The sequence below is a fragment of the Eleutherodactylus coqui genome, chromosome 1, assembly GCF_035609145.1.
Source record: "Eleutherodactylus coqui strain aEleCoq1 chromosome 1, aEleCoq1.hap1, whole genome shotgun sequence".
Classification (NCBI taxonomy): domain Eukaryota; kingdom Metazoa; phylum Chordata; class Amphibia; order Anura; family Eleutherodactylidae; genus Eleutherodactylus; species Eleutherodactylus coqui.
The window spans coordinates 341,785,453-341,810,222 of record NC_089837.1 but is presented as its reverse complement, the minus strand read 5'-3'; the positions used below and the strand labels follow the sequence as shown (position 1 = coordinate 341,810,222).

At 41.9% G+C, this 24,770-nt stretch overlaps 1 pseudogene; it reads left to right on the top strand.

The window, feature by feature from the left end:
- The window catches only part of LOC136591926 (multidrug and toxin extrusion protein 2-like), a 72,891-nt pseudogene extending 51,740 nt beyond the window's left edge, over nucleotides 1-21,151 (top strand).
- The last annotated feature ends 3,619 nt before the right edge of the window (nucleotides 21,152-24,770 follow it).

Sequence of the window (24,770 nt, the reverse complement as noted above, 5' to 3'; positions counted from 1 at the left end):
GCTAGGTGAGTATTGCTTTTTTTTTGCTAGTACAGCTAACGCTTGCAAATGTGGTTGTGCACCAAGTTGTGCCTCGTTTTCAGCAGCGCTGAAACCCCTGCCCAGTGCTGTTCTTTGCCATTAAATCCACATCCCTAAATGTGTGTCAAGATCAGAAAAGAACAACTTACAAACTACAGATAAAAATGTAAAATCACCATGAAAACCTTGCATGAAACATATGTGCAATACAACATGTTTTAATAGTATAAAATTAAATCAGAGTGAAAAAAAAGTGATTTAGGAGATCCGCCTCCAGTCTCCTCCTCCAGCGGTATTTGCCTACACTTACATGCTTCCACATAGGGAAAACAATATCATGAAAAGTTAACTCTTTTAGGATGGTCCAAAGACTGTCTTCAGGAATGGGGGCCATTCATGAGCTTGGCCATCCCCAGTATGCTAATGCTGTGCATTGACTGGTGGAGCTTTGAAATTGGAGGGGTTTTGGCAGGTAAGTTTCCCTTTAATTTTATTGTGTACTTTCTTTTGCATTATTATTCTGATATATCAATGGTTAACCTGTACACCCTTGTAGGCCACTGAGGCTGTTGGCAGGAAAACTACCATTTAGGGCTCATTCACACAAGCGCATTTGTGCAGCGCATTACATACGCAATTACACAGAAACCCTGCATATTCACTGCATATTTGCACAGCAAATACATGGGGCCTTCTGCGTGTTTTTTGGAGTGTTCAAGTTCGTAGTATATTAGTACACACAAAAACCCACAGGAGTGGGCAAAATACGCTCGCATAAATTATTTTTCATTGTGTAAATACGCAGCGTAATTACGTAACTGAAATTCGCGTACGCCTGTGTGAATAAGCCTTAACACATAAAGCACTTAATCTAAGGGCTCATTCAAACAGGTGTATGAGTACAACACTGAGTCTCGCAGCGTTGTACTCATCGCAGCCCATTCCCTCTGCCGGCAGAGATCACGTAAGGGGAGCAAATTTCCTGCTCTCTGCAGAGCAGGGCTGTGTATTGAACGCTGTCCATTCGCAGGCATTGTGAAAGATCAGCGTTTCAATACTATGTATGAATAGAGCATGCTGCGATGTATTTCTCCTGAGTTTCATACGCAGTGTCCCGTCGCAGTTCCAATGCAAGTGTAAATGGAAGAATGAAAGTCCGCAGACTTTATTGCCTCCATTCACTGCGTGTTACGCTCGGGAAATATGCGGTGACAATACGCCTGTGTAAATGAGCCCTAAGTAAAAAATGGAATGTTGCATGTATAGATAGCATAGCTACTGCATTCCTACATGTACTGACTATGTGTTATACCATAGGCATATATAATAGTAAAGTCTATAGAAATTGAATTAACCATTAGCTATGATATTTCAAAGTCTATGTCAACATAAAACAGCTTTACTTTATTATGCCCATGACAAAACATTTGGATTACAATTACATTTTGGAAACTCTATTTTGGATTGCAATTAAAATATTTTTTCCTTTTGTGGTCTAATGGAACAATACTGAACTCAGTAGAGAGAAGGATCCACAGCACTAGAGCACAGAATATACTGTTTAGAAGTTGTTCCAACTATAGAAATGTAATGAAAAGTCAGAGAAGACTATTGAAGGGAATTTAAATTCCCAGCAGTGGAGCTCAACTGTTTTCAGTAGACAAAATGCATTCTGTGTTGTCCCTGACCCCGAGATTAAGTCAGAAAACTAAGTTGCCACCTTTCCACATAATACCGGTAAATGTTTCCTTTTAGGACTTATCAGTGTAGTGGAACTTGGAGGTCAGACTGCAATGATGGAGCTGGTAATGGTGTCAATTATGGTAAGTTGCACATTACCGGATATTCACTACTCTATGATTTTTATAACCAATTTAATTTGCTGGCAGGGGCGTAACTAAAGGCTCAGGGGCCCTGATGCAAAAGGTGAGCTGGGGCCCCCCTCTCTATCTGTATCTGTACCCGCACCCATACCTAAACCATGCAGAGGCATAACTTGAAGCTTCTGGACCCCAATGCAAAACCTGTAACAGCGCCCCCAACTATAATGCTTTATTCATAGTACTGGGCTCCCTATATGGAGAAGAGAGGCCTTATTGGCCCCCTAAGGCTCCTGGACCCAGGTGCAACCGTATCCCCTGCACCCTCTATAGTTACGCCCCTGTTTGCTGGTAAATTTTAGCCTGGCGACAAGCACACAACACTGGCGCATGAATAGCAGCCCACCCTAATATGTTCACACAGCAGAATCTGAAACATAATTTTCTGTGCGGATTCTGCCTCTAAAACCTGCGGTTTTAGCTCTGTCAAGTGACAAAATGTGCGTGCAGAATTTCCAATGCAATTCCGTGCACATATCACTTCTACACACAGAAGTGTATTGGAAGTCCCACACATGAATATTGTCCATAAACAGGGCTAAAAGCACGTGCGGAATTCTGCCATGTTTTAGAGGCAGAATCCATGCGGAAGGCTCTGCTTTGAATTTCACCATGTGAACATACCCTAAGAAATGGAAATATGCCGCGGTTGGCCACACCCAGCCAAACCATGACCACACAAATTACTGACAAAATTTGGCAGCCATTAGCCACAGGTGGGCGTAATGTGACCTTCCAATCTTGATTTGTTTATCTATTTAATATACAAAAAGCACCAAAACTAACCTCAGTACATGAATACAGCACCAGAATCAAGCTCATAAAATGAATGTAGCACTAGAACCAAGTTAATCATATAAATACAACACAAATCAACCTCAGTACATAAATACAGACTCAAAACCAATCTCCTAACATAAATACAGCACCCGAGCCAAACTCAGTGCCCAAATACAGATCAATTGCGAGACTACAATTATCATAGAATGTACTCGAATACCAGCTCTACACAGTGATAGTGATTACAGTGCAGTTATCTCCAGTGGTGATGTGGTCTCTGTTTGTAACCATCCATATTCAGTTTTCTTCTCTCTGACCACCCCTGAGATTCTTTCCAGCCTTAATTACCTTCTGCGCACTTTCGCCATCCTGCATCCGCAAACCTTAATGAATGTCTTAGTGCCTCCTTATAGTAATATTAACCCTGCTGTTGCCCCTTAAGGTAATAGTGCCCTTGCTGTGATCCCCACTATGTAGTAGTGCCTCTGATGTGGTCCAACTAAGTAATAGGGCTCCACCTTATAAGACCACCTCTGAGGTCCCAATAAGCAATAAGACCCTTCTGTGGCTGCAATTAGTAACAGGACCCCCACTGTGGCCCCTTTAAGTAATAATGACCATCCTTTAGCCCCAACTAGTAATTAGATCCAATTAGTAACAGGACCCTGTTGTGGCCCCAATAAGAAATAAGACCCTTATTGTGATCCCACTAAGTAATAGTGCCCTACTGTTGTTCCTAAAAGTAATCGTACCCAGTGTGGTCCCGCTAAGTAATAAGTCCTCTCTGTGGACCTCTTTATGGCCTCTCTTAGTAATAAGTCCCACTCTTTGGTCTCCAATTCCTAATAGGTCCCACTTTGTAGCCCTAATGGGTAATTGTTACCTTTCTGTGACCCTAATTACTAATAGGACCCTTGTTGTGACCCCAATAAGTAATAGTGACAAGTAACCCCTCTATGGCCCCATCAATTAAAGTAAGCCCTCCTCTGTGGACCCTGAAATCCGTCCGCTTGTAGAACTTACAGCAGTCTCTTGACACAGACACAAACACACAGGAAACAGGACCTTATGTTTGACGCTGTGCTATCTCACAACGCATAACCTCGCTTCTCCTCCCCTGGCTCTGTCACTCAGAGTCTAGTGAACGCTGGAGTCATGGGGAGGAGGAGCAAGGTTATGCTGTGTGAGATAGCGCATGTGCAGCGATGAATGTCACGTCCTGTCTCCTGTGTATGTGTCAGGATGCTAATGTAAGTTCTACAAGCGGACGGTACCTCAAATACTTGCGGGGGGCTCGGCCCAGCCTGCACCTGATAACTTGTTATTGGAATTTTGCCCTTTATGATCTTGAGATAACCCATAGCAGAGTAGGGAAGTGAACATGTATGTACAATACCCACAGCTTAGATTTCCATGCACCGATGAAAAGAAACAAACTTTTTGTGACAACTATGCGCCATAGACCAGATAGAGACTAAATGGCAACCTGCATTCTGCTGATATAGTCACAAAAACCCTGATACTGTTCTTTATCAGATTACTCCAGTTTATAAAAGAATAGATACTGTACTAATAATAGAAGTTTAATGCGGTACATGCGATTCCCTATTATAAGCATCGGTTTAGCAGTAAGCTTACGCTTTAAATATGAAGATTTTGTATTTTACATGAAGAAGTCTACCACACATTTATTCACTATAGTGTTAGTATTATAGTAGCATCTTTTATGATATCACTTTCCCCTAACAGTTTCCATTCAGTTTGAATTCAGCTGCATGCGTGAGGGTAGGAAACGCATTAGGAGCCGGAAAAGCTGAGCAAGCAAAAAAATCCAGCAAAGTTGTGCTTTGTCTTGGTGGTAAGGAACTTTTGGCATTCCAGCATTTAAAACTAAAGGTACCTTTACACAGAATGACTGTTGGGTGCACAAGCACCCAAAAGCCATCCCATCAACTATCGGTCATGTGCTTTCACGCAGGAATGATAGTCATTCAGAGAAATGAGCCACCCGCTTCCATTGATTTCAAACAGGATGTCATTCATAGCTGAAAGACTGCCTATTTACATGGGCTGATAGTCACTTGGTTCTTATGTAAGCTAAAAATCTAGGAAATTCTAAATAATGCAAAAACAAAAATATTTGGAGAAACAAGTAGTCCTATTATTATAATATACATATAGGTAAAGCTGAAACACCTATAATGGGAGCTAAAATAATGCTGTTGAAGAAAATAGAAAGGCACTTTAAACATATCTACAGCATCGTATATTATATATTGAATACCCACTTTATTAGACAGCCACCTAGCATACAGAGATGCAGTAGGTCTCCCATTCTGGTGCAACGAATATTTACCATACCTTCTTATGCCACCAAATTTCATACAGAGGAATACAGAGAATTCTTCTGCAAGTTTAACACTTCTGTGGATTGTATAAGTGTATCTATACTATTCATCTAAAGCCAAAGATAATCTTCCAGCTGTCGATTTCTTATGTACATTTGGTTTGATACCAAATAAATATTTCTGTTATATGTTTGATAAGGGCTCCAAATTTACACGGTCCTTGAGGGCCCTTTTACATAGAATGATACTCGCTGGATAGCGAGGATCTAAAGGATATTGGTCAGTGTAAATGCTGCCAGCAACTGTACAATGAATAATAATTTGTTTGCTTATTGTTCGCTGTTCAGTTTAGATAGACATAAAAACTGAATGATGATTGGCCTATGTAAATAGGCAGTCATTTATCTATGGACCACTGGCAGCAGCGGGCAGCTGCAGTGAGCTCCAGGCCGCTCTGCCTCCATTCACTCTGTGATCATTGCTCCTGTGTGAAAGCACAATGTACTGTACACATAAAAATGATGTCACACATTGCATGTATAAATAATGCCACTATATACTTTGCACATGCTTTAAAGCGATCCTTTTGTTTTGGGCCAAAATCCGTCCTAGGACCAGAGGGATGATAGAGTAGATTACGTGCAGTTGTTTTTTTCTGCTATCCTTCCGATTCGCCATTTCCAGGTCCTGTTTTTGGCCATCCAAGTTGGTCGACGCAATCTTTAGGTTACCTAATCCCAACAGTGCCTTGGTTGTGTTCGACTACTAATGTGCTTTGCCTGCTCTATGATGGGCCAGAAGCCAGTCTTATGATCAGCACTGGCCAATAGGAAGTGCACAGTTCGCATTAGGTAGTTAGAAAATTGCTGCAGCCATCTTGGATGACCAAAAACATGGCCTGAAACTGGCATATTGAAGCGGAGACTGAAAATAACGAATGCAGATTATATACTGTCCAGCACTCCTGACTTGGAACAGAATTTTATCTCTAAACTGAAGGGTCACTTTAAGGCCTCCTGCACACGGGCGGATTCTGAAGCAAATCCAGCCCATAGCACGCTATGGCAAAACGTGATTTCCTGCCCAAGAGCAGGAAGAAGAAGCAAACACAGGTGTGTGCAAATGCCCACTGGGCACAGGGTCGGATTCCTCTGTGGGCTCCCGCATATGGAGTCCGACTCGCCCATGTGCATGCGGTTTTATAAGGTTTATGACAGCCAGCCTGATCTAATTGTATGGATGTCACTAATAGACTGTAAGCCTGCATGGTGCAATACTGTGTGACCAGCACACTATATAAACCTTATCTATGCAAACGATGCCTGGCACTCGTCCCCACATACACTCGCTCTTGTGCTACTGCACGGGAGCTAGTATCGCTTGCTCACAGCAGGGCGGCAGGAGGAGATTTCTCTCCTCGCTCTTCCCCGCCACTCTCCATTGACTTAACATAGCGGCTGTTAAATACTGAATGGCTGCTATTTGCACTGAGCGATCAGCTCATTGTCCATTGTTTATGCAGCATGGAAGACGAGCAGATCGCTGATCACTCAGCGTAAATAGCAGCCATTCAGTACTGAACAGCCACTATGTTATGTCGATGGAGAGGGACGGGGGAGAGCGAGGAGAGCTAGTATTGCAGGGACGAGTGTCGGGCATCATTTGCCCGGCATTTGTCCCATCTAAAAGGAGCTTAATGAATGGTATGTGTGTGAGTGGTGGCTCATCAGTATTCTGCATCTGTGCCCCTCCCCAGATAGCATTATACCTTTTCTGCATACTGCTGGGAATTGGTATTTGTACCAGCCCTTGTACCTTTGCATCAGTAAGTATGGCCTTGTTCTGTGATTTTAAAAAAAAAACTCATTTTATTGAAGGATACTTGTTACAAATTAACAGACAAAGCAATACTGTATTCAGATTTCATGAGGCATCGACAATATAAACCAGAGGTGTCCAATCTTTTGGTGTCTTTGGGCCACATTGGGAGAAGAAGAGTTATCTTGGGCCATACATTAAATACACAAACACTAACAAAACGTGTCGGAATTCCACACGTGAAATTTGCCCACTGATCCCTCTGCCTTAAACACCCGCAGGCAAAAGGTCTCATCTTTCAAATATACTCGAAATTGTTCACACCAAGTTCCGCACACAATTATCATATGTAGCTAGATGGGAGCGAGACTTGGGGGATGTCCTGAGTGAGGAGGAGTGGTCTCAGATTTGGAGATCCACCAACGGCGGTGTCTGTAACATATTAATGTTGGAAACATCATATAAAATCCTTCTATGTTGGTATTTGGTCCCCACTCGAATCGCACATGCGGTCCCTGGCTATTCTAAAGATTGTTTCCGAGGGGTTGTTCTTCCCCTGGAGACATGCTCCACATATGGTGGTCCTGCCCTAGAGTCAAAAGACTTTGGATTCGGACATAATCTCTAATTTATTCAGTAACTTATCACAACCTGCGCAAAAATCCATGGGAGGCTCTGTTGGACAAAAAGATCGAGAATATACCCCCAAATTCCAGAAAACTGATTTCTTTTCTTTTCCTAGCTGAAAAACAAACTATTGCTCATTCTTGGTGTAAAGCTTCTCTGGACTTTTCCAAAATTAGACGCCAAATGAATTGGTATCTCATAAACGATAAGTTAACCTCTATAACAGCAGATAAAAATGAGAAATGTCTTATTATATGGACTCCATGGATAAATTATGCTTTCCTACAGTGGGGTAGAGCCTAATAACTTAATTCTAACTTCCTGGTATCTTTACCCCCTGGGGCGGCAGCCCTGGGAGAGAGGGAATTTCTCCTCCACCACCACCACCTTTATACTCACCCCTGTACCCTTCCTTCCTGAAATGTGATTTGGCCCTGGCCAGGCCATTGTTGATTAGTGCACAAGTTCTTTCCGAAAATAGCAATGAAAATGAGAAATATGATAACATTTGATTGCTATAGTCTAGTTATATATTATTGTGCTATTATTGGAATTTTTTTCATACTGCTATGCCCTTGTATGTATAATTGAAAATTCAATAAAAACTATTGTTATAAAAAAAATACACATGTGGATCCACGGAAAAATTTGCGTCAGACAGCCATTGAATTTGCAGGAGTTTTTAGAGGCGGAATTCGCCATGCGAACATACCCTTAGGGTTCAAATAATCAATGAATACCCAGGCTGCACATGAACATTTTTGCTCCCCTATATACAGTAGCAATGTGGCTTGCTGCATGCTACCAGGTTAAACGGCGATTGAGCTTTTCCTGTAGTATATATCGTGTATCTGGCTTCTTTTTCTGTGAGTTATAACTTAATCAAATCATTTTATTTTCATTTTATGATTTTGATATGATCCTTTTACTGTATTGGTGAATATATAAAATATATTTTTTCCTTTTTTATTTCCTAGTTTTATCTGGTCTGACAGTCGGTTGCTCTTTAGCTGCATTGAGAAACTTAATTGGCTACGTTTTTACAACTGACAGGTGGGTACAACTGAAGAGAAGTATAAAAGTTAAAAGATGATATGCATGGAATCTTAATTAACTCAAAAATAAGGATGATTATTATGCTACTACAGTAATTTGTATATATTTTTTTCATCGATATTCTAATCTTGATTTCTCATGTCATGCTCATATTTCTTCCATTTCACCTATGTGATGCAACAAGTGTAAGTATACACATCAACAGTTACGTTATATAGCAAAGCAAATAGTAGCTAAATTGGGTTAAGACAGCTCAAGTCTTCTGAAAAGTAACTGAATTTCCTATTCAGAATCTTACTAATGCACTTTATTAGGTATTCATTGAACATTGATAGTAATTTAAGACTGCCTTTTTACATGGCGCAATTGCTACTTACATTACGCAAAGAATCCAACAGCAATTCTGCAAAAATTCTGTGGTGGCCAAATCCGCACCTAAATGGTGCAGTTTGTGCTGCATTTTCACATTATTCCTGTCATTTTACATTATTATGTAGGTCTTTATTGAACAAGTGTTAAATTATTTTTTTCAGTCTTCTTTTCTTCTCATTATTCTTTTTATTACACTTTATTATTGTATGATAAAACTGATGAAAATGCAAATTAAAAAAATTGTATTGCAGATTTCCAGTGGAGGAGTAGTAAGTGGATTAGGAAGGCAAAAAATTGGAGCTATTACCAATTTCATTGGCTACTATTTTATTGGTCTTCCAGTTGGAATTTCACTGATGTTTCTAGGGAAACTAGGAATCATAGGTGAGATCACTAGCTTATAAATATTTAAGCATCAATACGCAAAAAGCATCCAATATAAATCATAGCTCATAATAACAGTATGTTGTAAACAATATAAATCACAAACGACAAAAATGAGCGCATAACTCTAAGGGTGAATGCAGATGGCCGGGTCGGATCCCGCTGCGAGAATTTTCTCAGCGGGATGCGACCCATGCCCCTGCAGTGACCCGCCACTCACCACTTTCGGTGTCTTCTCTCTGCTCTGGGATGTGCGGCTGGCGCACAGCCGCACATATGCTGAGCCGGCGTGTCAGCGTTGACGTTTCTGTGCTGGCCTCTGCAAGGCTCGCACAGAAATAGGACATGCCGCGATTTGTTTACTGCGCAAGTTTTCACGTAGTCAAATCACAGCTGTCTGCATAGGATTGCATAAACCAATGTAATCCTATGGCAGCAGGCACGGGTGGAAATTCTGCAGGAAATCTCACCCATGTGCATTCACCCTAAGCCTTCATTCATATGTAGTGGAAAATGGTGCAATCTTTCCAGAGCAGAAAATCCACACCAAACTCTGCATCAAACTGAGGCAGAAATGCCTTAGGTGCAGATTTTCACATGGTTTTTGATGCAGATCTGCAGCAGATTACACCCCCACGATTGAAGGGTGAAATTTGCTGCGGATCCACATTAAAGACCATGCCCAAGTCTGCACCAAAGGTGTGGTTTTTGACACATTTTTTTCCACAGTTTTGATGCAGATTTTGGTACTGATTTTCCACTGCATAAAAACCACACCATTTCCCCTACGTGTAAAGTACTCTAAAAGTACCAAAATTGTATTAATACCATTAAAAACATATAGAATGCAATAATAAACTCCAGGAATGCATGGAAACCAGCTTAAACCTTTCCAATCCACTGACGTCTAAAGACATTCTGATTGGAGGCTGTACAGCTCCGATGTTGGAAGATGTCCGGCAGGGTATTCTTACTGTAGATTACTGGCCGCTCTGTTGTCGGGGCCTCTCCATCATGTCACATACTGCAGCACTGACTCTAGCCAGCAGATGGTGCCATTGTATAATGGCAGAAAGAGAAAGCCTCCTAGGAAACCCTGAATCCAAAATTGGATTGCAAAGGGTTAAATGTTCTTAAATAATACATGCAATATACGTCTGCAAGATACTTTTTCTTGGAAGACCTTTGCCCCATCTGCGAAGTGTCATCAGATTCTGCCATCACAAAACCAGAATGGCTGGACATCTAGTGTGGAAAAGACGGTGGATCCCATCTCTTACCAATTCTGGTGGCCCCACTTACCCAAAAACATACAAAATTATGTGGCAACCTATTAGACCAGTGCCAGAGCCATCTTGCTATTGACTGACTGGACTTCAGTTGCTATTACCAGTTCAGAGTTGCCGTGGCAACCTATTGCTATGGATTTTATTATGGATCTCCTTAGCACTGTAGTCTTGGTGTTAGTGGACAGATTCTCAAAGATAGTGCACTTTGTCTATCTGCCTAGTCTTCCCTTGGCTATCTGTTTGGCTTACTTATTTATGGAACATATCGTCTGGCTGCATGGATATTGTTTCCGATCATACTGCGCAGTTCACTTCTTGATTTTGGAGAACACTTTGTAGAATGCCGGGCATCAAGCTGAATTCCTCGTCTAGATACCGCCCCCAGTCCAATGGACAAGTGAAACAAGTTATCCAGTCACTTCAGATCTACTTATGGGATTTTGGACCTTGACTCTACCCTGGCAGAGTTCTGTTTTAACAACCTCTCCAACAAATCCACAGGTGTTTTCCCATTCTATGGACATCATCCTCAGGAGTTCTTCTCCTGGCAGCAGCTTCAGATGTGCCACCAGTCAACACCACAAACCATGCGTTTTTGAAGATTTGGTGAGGGATTCGGGAAGTCTTTGTCTAATGCAGCCATCAAAATGAAGCAAAAGGCAGACAAGAAATAAAAACTTCTCCCTAGCTTCTGTCTTGAGGACCATACTTGGTTGTCTTCTAAGACCATCCACCTGAGGATGCCTTCTTGCAGATTTGTGCCCAGATACACAATTCTCTATATTGAGACATGTGCAGGTACAGTTCCAGAAGTATGTAGAAGAGAATCTTGCACATGGCGCAACCTCCTAAAAGAAGATGTTTTGACAAGAAGTGGAGAATCGCACCTTCTTTATTGAAGAATAAACATTTAATGAGCCCAAAACACATTTTTAGGAAGAGAGCCTCTTCTTTAGTTAAGCTGGGGGGAGTTGGGTGGGCGGCTGGCTGATCCTGTTTAGAGCAAAAGGTCAGGCTCTATAACAGTATGTAGATAAAACTGCTAGACCACATTCTCCATGGCTGGATAAGGTTTTATCTACATGCCGCTTTGGAGCTGTGTGCCTGTCTGCACATTAGTCCACACCTACCACCAGTAAGGCATACATTTGGCTGGCAGCACATCCATTAGCCCATCCCTTAATCCTATGGCCTCCTGCTAAAGGTAGCTTTACACAGGACAATTATCGCCTGATAGCTGGCCCATTTACACTCAGCCACTGACAGGGCACTGAGCTTCAGCTCATTGAAATGAAGCGACTAGTGAGCAACTTCTCGCTCAGCATAGACAAGAGTCGTTCTGTTTGATAGCACAGGAGCGATAGTAATGGGGACATCTGTCTGTAACTTTTGTGCTAGACAGTTGTCCCGTGTAAAGGTACCTTAACCCCTTGAGTGGCATGCCCGGAAATTTTCCGGGACGAGCTCCACTGCTCATAGCGATACAGCCCGGAAGATTTCCGGGCTATGTATCACTATGGGAGCTGCAGAGCACAATGCCACAAGCTGTGACAGTGTGCTCTGCCTGCACAGACCCACAGAGAACAAAGCAAGGGCTTTGAAAAACCAGAAGAAGATATTGCCCATGTGCCGGCAACCTCCTGCTTTGTTTACAGGTTGCCATAGAGACCATCGGCTTGTCAGAAGCAAGCCGATGGTCTCTGTGGCAGGGAGAGCTGGTTGTTAGCTGTCAGATGACAGCTAGGTACTAGCTCTTACAGCAGAGATCAGAGAAAACCTCCGATCTCTGCTGTGTTAACTCTTTACATGCTGCAGTCTATGTGACTGCAGCATGTAAAGGGCTGTCACTGCAGCATGTAAAGGGCTGTCACCATCAGACCCCCGGAATGTGATCAGGGGTCCTGATGGGTCCCTGTGGAAGTCCCCTAAAGGGACAAAAAAAAAAAAAAAGTAAAAAAATTATAAAAACACTTGTCTCCCTTTACTTTGTAAAAAAATCAAAAATACAATCACACATGTGGTATCCATGCGTTGTAATCACCCAGAGAAGGAAGTTAATACATTATTTAACCCCTTAATGACATGGCCCCTTTTTTTCTTTTTTCCCTATTTCTTTTTTTCCTCCCCCCTGTTTAAAAAATCACAACTTGTCCCACAAAAAGCAAGACCTTATATGGCCATGTCAATGGAAAAATGAAAAAGTTATGGCTCTTGAGACGCAACTGCAAAATTAGTTGAAATTCAATGATTAGACCATTTAAAAAAACCTGCCCTGGTGGGCACAACAGGGTGGTAGGAAACCCGCCACTCAAGGGGTTAAGCCATTACTTTTAGGCACCACCACATGGTCGCTCCTCCCATCCTTTTCATTACAGATCCAGAAGAAAAATTTGAAGTAAAAGTAATTTGAAGTGCCACTTGGGTTAAAGGAAAATCGTTCTTGAGGACTAGAAAGGCTAGAGTCAAAAAGAGAGATCATGGGATACTGCTGTTTATATTTCCCGCACCATCACTTAGCAATGACACGTATACCCGCAGCCCATACGCAATGTAATTGTGTATGGGTGCATGTATATATGCGACAATAGAGAACAATTGGCTTTATCTCACATCTATAAGCAGCAAAATAAAACATGTTGCGTTCTATTTTACACTAGTGGATTACGCAATTGCGACACGCAAATGTGAGCTGAACTGTGTAAGGCAATGTAATTGATTGCCTGTGAGTTACCGCGTATAACACAGACGTACAGAGTCCACGTAATACATAATTCAAATACTGTCATGTGAGCCCGGCGTCAATCTGAGTGATCCAGAGCTCTGTTATCAGAATTATTGGAGTTCGGAAGAGACATGATAGTTGGTGCCAGGTGGATGGGACTTTCCATTTCCAAAATTGTGCCGGAATTTAATATGTCTTGATTGAGAGTGTGACGTGTGTACCTGGAATACATCATTGAATGCATTACCACCCACAGTGGCTGCACATGGGTTCTTAAAAAGTCATGAAAGAACACAGTACCAATAAAAAGGAAAATAAAAACAATAAATATTGGTCATAAATCAAGGTATATAAAATGCATGAATCCCGTCAAAATTCACAAGCTAAAGGTAGACACAAAAAAACATACATAATGGATCTGGTATGAAATGAATAAAGAAGAAAGACAAAATGTATTTACAGAATTCATGTATGATAGTACAAATAATTTTTTTCCAAAAGGCATTATATTCCTAAAAAATGCTATATAATATAGAAACTAGTTATATGAGTGTGGCAATAAAAGTATTTACCCATATTAAATATATATAAGTGCCTTATAAGAAAGCTTACATTTACTGCTGTAGGAATGTTATTGTGGTGACTAAACAAATATTGCCAATCCATTTGTAATACTTGCATTCATAGTAGTAATGGTAGGTAAGTGACAATGGGCAATACATTATAATTTATTGAAATAGTGCAATGAAAATGTCTGGAGAAATACAATACCATTACTCACCGTTAGTAATTGGTTTGATAAATACAGGAAAGCCTTTAAGAAATGTTGATTTTATTTACCTTTTTTTGCATTGCTTGCTTTTACTACTGTTGAATTCATGTTCACCACACACTCTATTCATTTATTAATTATTATCTTTAGTCCATGAAACCAGAGAAATGCTTTTGTCGCTCACCATGTCTAAGCTCATCTCACTCTTGCGGTTTGCGCCTAGATCCTAGTTTTTGTATCCGCACTTAGTGAATGCACACTCGTCAGTAACTGGCAGTGGGGGTTTGTGGGAGATGCCGCTTTTGCACTACGTGGTGGCCCTTTTTAATAGTAATGTGGAAATTTGAAGCTTCCTGGAAAGCAGTAGTGGTGCAGATTAGCAAAAATAAGGTACTGGAGTTGAGTTTAATGATTCAGATAGAATAATGGCAATATGTGGAAATGTTAGAAAAATTTTGAAAATTTCACCCAGTCTTCAGAATACTGGGTTCCTTCACGCACATTTTTTTTTGTCACTGTTTTTGAGGCTTGTAAGGGTACCTTCACACTGTAATATTTTGCAATATTTAGCCATATTGGCTTTGGTGATTTAACAATCCCCCACCTCCTGCCCATATGGCAGTAACAAACCCTCTGTACTAGCGAAAACAGATGCTGTCTTAGTGAGTTTCACCACTAAACTCACCAAGTAGCGGTGGGAGCTGGCTGCAGGGCTGTAAATGGATGATGATGCCACTGTTGGAGCTGTGCAGGTTAGCAGGGAGTAAGAGTTATCAGGGGCTGGGCCAAGATTGTCTGCTGCAGCCACCCACATGCTACAGCCATGTCAGGAGCCTGTAACAGTTCAAGTGGGCAGCTGGGAAAAAATAGCAAAGGTACAAGGGGCAGGTTGAGCTGAGCATTGTGAGCTCAAGAGCAGCAGCCCATCATAAATTTGCCCAGTGGGACAGATGGCCAGTCCAGGCCTGTACCTTACCCCTCACTTCTTGATGTCTGTGTTATTAAAGACGGGCATCGCTTGACAACAAGCAGTGGACAGCAAGTTAGAAGGAAGACCCCAGGTGGCCAGCAATTTTGAGCAATTTTTTTTAGGCAGAAAATGTCTTTTTTGGTAAAGTGAATTGCAATTTTTTGGTTTATCACATTAGCTATCACATTATCACACGTTTGCTGAAATTACAGTGACTATTTAAGGTGTTCATTCATAAATGTTGCACTTATTATCCTTCTTGCTTACATTATGGTAAACTTGCTTTTAAACTTATGTTGGAAGGTTTATGGACTGGGCTGTTATGTCCAGTAGCCCTGCAGACCTGCATCTATTTGCTCTACATTTTGAATACGGATTGGAATCAGGCATGTGTAGAGGTAAATACTTTGTTGGATTAATAGAAAAGTTGGTTATATTGCCTGTGATCTAAGCATTATTACACATATCTTCAAAGACTTAGGACAGGCCATGATCGCTTTACCAGCAGAGGTTTGTCTTCTGACGATCAGTACAATAAAGGGGCTGCCACATTCTCCTTCATTGCTTACATAGATACAATGGTTTGTCTGTGTAACCGGATAGGCCATCAATATTATAGTCTAAGAGAACTGTTTTAAAGAGAACCTGTCACCACATTTGATCCTCATAAACTACATTATGGGTCTCAAAAGTGAGGAAACGGGGAGTCCAGGGAGCTGTGTTTCATACTCATCGAGTGCCCCTTTCTTGTACTGTGTTCCCATGAAGTTTGCAAGTGCACACAGTATGACTCTTTTCATAAGGCTGTGTGCGTATACTCTTCCATTGATCTGTATGGGAGAGCATTTGCACACAGCCTTATGAGAAGAATCACGCCATGTGCGTGCACCAACCAGGACAAAGCGCAAGACCAGGGGACCCAGCGAGTATGAAACAACTCTTTGGTCTCCACCTTCCCTCACTTTGACCCCCATAATGTAGTTTATGGGGTTCAAATGTGATGACAGATTCTTTTTAATTTCTAGGTCAAGTCTGCATAAATGGGGTTACAAAAAATGTTCTTCTCCTGCCAGAAAATATGAATTTATTACTATAAGTATGCATATGACATGTAGATCATTAACAAGAGACGGGTCTAACAGATTTGCAGTTGTTACCTAGTGCATTGTTTGATTTTTGCTATGACGCAGCCCAAAGTGGGGAAGCTTCATGGCTGCATCTGATTGGCTGCGAACATGTGCCAGATTCTTTGGCAATTCGTTTTTTTCCGCTTTTTAGAGCACACTGTATCAATCATTGTCAAATTCATCATTTCAGTTTCCTTAACTGCACATATGTATACAATTCTAATGCCACAATTCATTTTTAGGCTAGGTTTAGAGCAGGTGTGAAAACAAAAGAAATTCAAGAAAGTGGCATTTCAGATGGACATTTAAGCTCTAATCAAAATGGTAAGATGCAATATAATCTTAGGAATGTTATTTTAACTTCATTTGTCTTATCTACGATGACTAAATATGCTCTCATTTTTTAATACACAGTAAGCTTCTCTGTCTTCAGAGGGGCTGCAGTCTGTATGGCTGAATACATTATTCTTTATACATGTATTGTGCCTACATGAAATCTATATGAACTGTGTGTAAGTAAACACATGGTACTCAACCTTTATTTTCAGACCCAGATCTATGCCTAAACCCCCGATGACTTATAATGAAAATGTACATAACAGTTATGTTTTAGTTTCTGCACTGTAACATGTTTTTGTCATAGTGATTATGTGGATGCCATTAGTACACTCACAAAATCAGTGCGACTGTTTTACATAGCCCTGCTCCAATTGTAGAGTTATGCGTTTAACCCCTTAGATAGTGATTACACACATAAAATGTTTAACAGAGAAAGAGAGTTCACTCATTCGCTCCATGAACGCCCCTGCAACATGATCACAGTGATGCGTTACCATTGAGTTGGAGGTCTAACAAATGCCCCGAGGCTTGCCATCAGCATTTGTCTAATAGGCCATGTCTATGGATTAGCATTGTGCAAGAAATCAGATGATTGCTGCTTATAAATAAGTTAAATTAGGTTTAAAGAAACTCTATCACCTTCTTTTAGTCCTAAAAGTTAAGCATATGGGCTCACAGTAGGTGACAAACTGAGTCCAGGGATGTAAGTCTTATACTTACCTTCTCCATCCCCCCCCCCCCCTTCCCCACCGACCCACGCCAACACCCCCCCCCCCCCCCCACCCCCGGTATGAGCTCTGAAATCCGTTCCATTATAAAATTAGAATGTCCGGACTACTTAGCGTGCTGCTCAATGCACTGAGTGCTGGCTTTCAGCACTTACACTGGGGGAACAATGGGTGAGGTAAGTATAACATTTACATTCCCGGACTCAGTGGGTCGCCTACTTTCGGACCATTTAAACTGGTGACAGGTTCCCTTTAGAGATTTAAGAAGGTTTAATTGATTGATCCATTACTAACCCATTATTAATGAGTTAATATACAATCATCAACATTGAAATTGCAACACCAAGAAGGACAAGCCTTAGGCTTTATTCACACAAGTGTACATATACAGCTATATACCCACGTGAATACCCCGGCCATCAATGCATTCATTCAGCTGGCCCGGCGTGTTTATGTGGGTATATAGCTGCATATATACGCTTGTGTGAAGGTAACCTTGAGGTTATCCAAATCGAAAAAGTAGAAGTTATTGCTGAAATATGCAAGAGTTCAAACTTTTAAGTACCTAGCTCCAATCTGTGGCATGTGGGAGGGGCTTCAATGGTATGAAAGCCAGATCACTAGCACATTTTTCCAGCCAGATAAAATCTTAAAAACCGGATGAAGTCTTGTGTATGATTGTGTGATGCCTCCTGTTCGTCGATTTGCCAGTTATCGCCACAAACTGAAAGGGACAGAATTCTTGAACTCCAAGACCTTGGTTTATCACTCAGGCAGCTCGCTACATGCATAGCTCGATATGTCAGCACTAATCAATATTGCATATCCCAGTGGTTGGGAGGATAATGACAAACTCGAATGACAGCAAAAGTTGCACAGAGGCAAACCAATCATCAGATTATAATGATCCAGTCTGTACTGTGAGTGAAATTAGACGTCACTTCCCAAGCCTAGGGCTTCGAACAGCGTCTATACAAACCATCAGAAGGCGCTTGCATGACACTGGGCTGCAAGACAGAAATCCAGCGACGGGTGTTCCATTGACCTCATGCCACCACTCTCAAAGGCTATCATAGTGTTGAGCAAGACAGCAATGGAGGCTGGAATGGAAATCTATTCTCTCCAGCAGTGAGTCCCGTTTTTGTCTCTGATACAATGATGGCTGGAGAATAATCTGGAGACCATGTGGGCAAAGCAATGAAGAGGTCTTCACAAGGGAATGTCTAACCAGTCCTACTCCCGGGAGTATGGTGGGGGGTGGCATAATGTATGGTAGCCAGACCCCTCTAGTTTTCATTCCAAGTACATTAACACCTCAGCATTCTATCAAAGATTAACAATTTAGTGGTGGAACCAGTGGTACAGCCATTTATCCAAAATGTCCTAGGAACCAGTTTTCAACAGGGCAACACCAGACCACATGTGGCTCGTTCAACTGTGAGCAGCCTGCATGGTCTAGACATGCTACTGTTGTTTGCAGCATCTCTGGACTTTTCTCCAATTAAGCACATCTGGGAAACCATTGGTCGATAATTGCAAAGGAAGCTGCCAGCAGCACATCTTGATATTCTGTGCATTCAGGGTGGCAAAACATTCCTCAGACAGCATTAATAACCTCATTGATAGCATGCCAAGGTGTGTGTATTTCTGCACATGGGGTCATACACAGTACTGAATAAATCAAGATATTTTGAATGTTTTGTTTCCATTTCTTTATCATTTGCATATCATTAAAATGTCTAAAACCCCAAGCCTTTTTTTACCCAGATAGTCATGTGATCTCAATTCTGACCCGCTCAGATTTGCTTAGGGGTTATGGATTAATTTTCTAGTCAAATTCTCTGTTTATATGATGCTTTTTTTACATGATCTCTACCACAGAAACTGCCCGGAGGGGGATACAGACACTGCTATGACAGTTACTGATGATAATCACACAGCTGCTGTCACACAGTTGTATTAGAGATCACAGCTCATCCTGCTAACTGTATACTTAGGCCCAATGTCACGGGCAGGTTTGATTTGCGGAATCGATGCGAGGCAGCAGCGTGAAAAATCTGCAAAATCAAGTCGCCCGTAGGGAAACGTGGGTGTCCGCAAATGCAATAAAGCATGCTAATTTGATTTGTGGACCCTTTGGTCTGGAAAAAAATAAAATCGCAGCATGCTCCATTTCAGTGCGGATCCCCCACGGACGGCTTGAAGTCAATGGAAGCCACCTGATCCATGGCCTGTCGATGGGCCATGGATTCCGCGGGAAAGCAGGAGTTAAAAAGAAAAAAGGTACTGCGCATGCGCGCCATCGGCGCTTCTGCACACATCCAGATAGCACGAAATAGAAGACCCGGACAGCATGCAGAAGACCCGGACAGTTAACACCGTGTCGTTGGCCGCGGGCAGGGTCAGATTCCGCTGCGGGCTCCCACATGCGGAATCCGAGAACATGAGGCCTTATGGTCTGTAGTTTATTTAGGTGAATATAGAAGGTAATAATATAATTAAACTGTCCCCCCACAGGCAAAAATTGTATAGCCTCAGCTAATGCAAGGCTGATGCATCATGGGATAGATGTGACACTGGAAGTAAAATATCTCAGCCTCAAGATGGTTCTTGATAAGTATCAGACAGGAGACTGTATGCAGGGAGGTGACTGGAATATTCAGACAAGATCTCCAGAGTAGAACAGACAATCTGGTGAGGGGGGGCGGGGATAGAAAAATGAGTTTTTTGAAGTGGCCTTTTAAGAAAAAATATAATGTATGTCACAATGGTGAAATTATTGCAGTTTGCATATATACGCCAAACTAGTGCCACTAAAAAATGCAACTCAACCCCTCATACACCTACATCAATGGAAAAAACTAAAAGTTATGGCTCTTGGAATGTAAGGATGGAAAACAAAAAGAAGGATTGGTCCTTAACCCATTCTTAACCTCATAACATAGATATACCTCATGTGGTAATGTAGGGTGTTTTCAATAGCTGACAGCCTTGATTAGATTTGACTCAGATTGCGCCCATTTAAATACTTATGCAATTAGCAGGGAAAAAAGCCCCCTTCATCGACTCCCACCTCTCCTCATGATGGGTTCATGGGGAGCTGATGGCTTAGCATGACAGCCCAAGGCCTAGTAAAGGCTCGCAGAACAGGCATGTATGGCATCCTATTAAGACCTGCCTGCGGCAGGGCTTAATAGACTGATATTGAAAGGTGCAATAGACAGAATATACAGTAATATACAAGTATTGCAGTATAATGTACACTTCAAATGATCATAATTTCAAGTATTCTAGTGGACTAAAATGTTGGATATTAAGATATTAAAATAAAAAATCTTAAAAGTTCACCCCCCATTTTTCTAAATAAAAACAGTTGTGTCATCAAGTTCGTAAAAGTCCCAACTATTAAAATAGCACACTATTGAACCAGCATGGTGAATGCTAGGAAAAAAACAAACACAATGCAAGTGCTTTTTTAGATCACTCCCATCTAAATAAAATTGTATCCACGTGGCTTAATGGATCGCTATTTTAAAAAAAAAAAATGTTTAATAGGTTGATCTCAATGAGAGCAGTGCCTGCAATAACAACTCTGGCTGTTCCAGATTGTACAGAACTGTCCTCTCAGGAGACTATCACAACAGTCTATTGATCAACCGTTCGCTAGGGGTCCCTATACTCCTGATATTGTAAAATGTAGTGCACTCTGAAGCACACTGGACTATAACATGTCTCCGATCAGCCAATGAGAGGTCTTCAGCACTTCATACAAGTGACTAAACAACTGTGGATATTTATTGGTGAATTACTAAAACTAATTTCTTTGTTCATTTATAGGAAAATCAAAGCATACGGATGCTGAGAACAAAGGTGAAGCGGTCTCGTCTAATTTTGTATCTGCAGAAACTCATAAAGTAGAATCTGATTTACCATTAGAGACATGCAATGTCGTAGGAGAAATACTAGCAACGAAACAACTGATCATCAGACGCGGACTCGTACTGTTTTTATGCATAATCGTACTGTTGATTGGAATTGCACTTCATTTTATTGCAACAAATAGGTAATGCTTAACCCTTTCAGGACCAATGGTTATTACAGTGCTTTGGACTAATGTATTCTAAAGTTGAATTTTTTTTTCACAGACTTACAATATTTTTTGTTTTTCTTTTTGTGGGACATTGAGGCCCTTTCTTATAGGATCAAAATGGAACCACTATCTTTTCGATTTGTCAGCATTATATAGTGAAAATATAAAAAAAACTATTTTCTTTTCTTCCCTTTTCTACTCTAAAGTAGTTGATATAACCAATTAAATGTACAATAGAAAACAGTCTTCTAATTCTTGATAAATATATATATAGCTCGTTGACTGATGCAGTTAAAAAAGGTTCTTCAGGATTATTGAGGGGTTATCCAACAACATGCATTTTTAGGGTGCATTCCCACGAACGTATATCTGCTCGGTTTTCACGCTGAGCCGATATACGTTGTCCTCGTTTGCAGGGGGGGAGGATAGAAGAGCCAGGAACAGGAACTGAGCTCCCGCCTCCTCTCCGCCCCTCTGCACTATTTGCAATGGGGAGAGGTGGGGCGGGGGTGGGGCTAATTCTCGGAACTTAGCCCCGTCCCCGACCCACCTCTCCCCATTGCAAATAGTGCAGAGGAGCTCAGTTCCTGTTCCTGGCTCTTCCATCCTCCCCCCCTGCACACGAGGACAACGTATATCGGCTCGGCGTGAAAACTGAGCCGATATACGTTCATCTGAATGCAGCCTTAAGGTGGTGGTTTGGCTGACTACTGACAAAGCACAGATGCTGGCAGTTTAACCCCCTATATGCTACAATCAATAGCAACTACAGCATGTAAGCAGATGACAGTAGGAGCCCTCTCTCCTTGTCACCCATCGGCAATCGCAAGGTACTCGTGGGCTCCCATGGCAGCTGAAGGCCTGAGAAAGCCGTTAGTGTCTGCCATGTAACTCAGTATATTAGACCCCGCCTCTGGCAGAGTCTAATAGGCTGCTGTTACAGGCATTGAGAGTGTACTACACAAGTAATGCAGTGCCACCTATTGGATAGCAGCATTACTGCAAATCAATGTCAGACCCTTTTAAACAAGTCTTTAAAACAATGATTGGGAATTAAAAACCAAGCCAGATAACCATACACAGACAGCTGTTTTGTTATCTCCCTGCAAACATCATGCACACTGACAGCTCACTCCCTATAAACCAAAGGTGACACAACTGTCAGTCTACATGCTGTAGGTGGAGTCTCATGGGGACACTGAGCATACCTGTCCTTGGTTCAGGCAGCATGAACCTGGTGACAGAATCCCCTTAAAGGGCCACTCCAGTGATTGGTTCATTATTTCTGTCTCCTGAATCTTCCAGCCTCCTTTTTTTCACTGATGTGATCTCAGGTATGACCAGCTCAGATCTACTTGGTGGTTATGGAAGTGCTTCCCAACCTCTTCTTCAGGCTTGGAGCACCCCTGGGAAAAAATGTACCGTGGTTCAGGGTGTGTGGCTTATCACAACCTATGAATTTACCTCTGATATTTTGGGCACCTGGTAGCCACTTCCGCATCCCCTAACCAGCGGTACTGAGCTCACTAAAGCCCGCCGGTTGCTCAGTGATAGAGATGCCGAGAGTGCAAAAACTTTGGAGATGAAAGGTAGTGAGATATCTTCTGAAATCAGCTGATTTAGAGTCAAAATCCACACTAAAGTGCGAATTTTGACTATGTGTCTCTTGGGGAAATGCTGTAGATTTTGCCACAGTATTTTTTGCTGCTGAAAATCCACAGCATTTCCTCTACCTGTACACATACCCTAAGGCTGGGTCCACATGGGACTGAATTGCTGCGGAATGTCCACAATGGACATTCTGCAGCAGAAAGCCTGCCTAAAAACCCACACCATTTGGTGTGGAATCTTCCCCCTCATTAACCCCTTACCCCCCCATGGCGTAAGGGTACATCATGGAAGCAGAGTACTTCCTGAAAAAGATGTACCCTTACGTCATAGGGATAGCGTGAGATCATGACAGATCTCGCGCTATCCGGCAGCGGGAGCGGGCTGTCACTGATAGCCGGCCTCCCCCTGCAACAGCGGGGGTGCATCGGAGATCCGGCCCCCGCTGTTAACCCCTTCCTTGCCGCGATTTAAGTAGACAGCGGCAGGGAAAGAGTTCCCAGAGGGAGCTCACTCCCTCTGTGACTTCAGATGGCTCTCGCGATGTTATCACAAGAGACAATAGGGTGCAAGGAAAAAAAGCCCTGGTGCTCCAGTAGTTTGGTATGTAGAAGGAACAGAAAGGAACTTACTTCGTAGGGGTGTCAGTGAAATTGACACCCCTAAAATCCTGGTTGGCGTGTAGTAATGCAGAGGATAGACTCGAATTGGTAGAATTCCAAGGTGGCAGTTTTATTATAAATAACAACGCGTTTTGGCTATACAATTTAGCCTTTATCAAGCATGCAAAAGCATGTTATCGCAGAGAGCCCGGCCGGTTGCCATGGTAACAGGACGCCAGATATCGGCGTCCTGTATTGCTATTGCCTATGATCGCTGTAATAAGCGATAAGGCATTGCAGGAGAGAAGTCCTGCAATGCCTTATAGTAGCGATCATCAGTGCTACAGTGTAAGTCCCCCAGAGGGTCAAAAATGGTGTACGAAAAAATCAAAATAATGTACAAAAAATAGAAAAGTTAAAAAAAATGTAAAAAAACACCCCATTTTTGATGCTTTTTCTCATATTAGCCCAAAAAACCTAAAAAAACCCACATATTTGGTATCATCGTGTCCGTAAAGACCCGTACAATAAATCGAACATGCTTTTTTTCATGCACAGCAAAAAGCATTTCAAAAAACGCTAAAAAACTATTTAGCATTTTGCCTCCCAAAAAACGCAATAAAAGTGATAAAAAAACGTATGTACCCCCAAAATGTTACCAATAAAGACTACAGCTCCTCTTGCAAAAAATAAGCCCTCACAGAGCTCCGTCCAAAAAATAAAAAAAGTTATAGGACTTTGAATGCAGCAATTTAGAAAAAAAGATTTCCAAAAAAAGGGTTTTTATTGCAGAAAAGTGAAAAAACCTAAAAAAAATATAAGAATTTTGGTATCATTGTAACCGTACCGGTCCGCAGAAATAAGTGTACTGTGTTATTGAGGGCTTATTCAGACGACCGTATATCGGCTGGGTTTTCACGCCGGCCGATATACGGCGTCCTTCTCTGCAGGGGGAGAAGGCAGGGGGAGAAGGGTGGAAGAGCCCGGAGCCATGTACTGAGCTCCCGCCCCCCTCTCTGCCTCCTCTCCACCCCCTCTCTGCCCCTCTGCACTCATGGCTTTTGAAAAATGGAGATGAAAATATACCAAAAATCGTTTGGTCCTCAACGCCAAAATAGGCCATGTCCTTAAAGGGGAGGTCTCGCGAAAGCAAGTGGGGGTATACACTTCTGTATGGCCATATTAATGCACTTTGTAATATACATCGTGCATTAAATATGAGCCATACAGAAGTTAT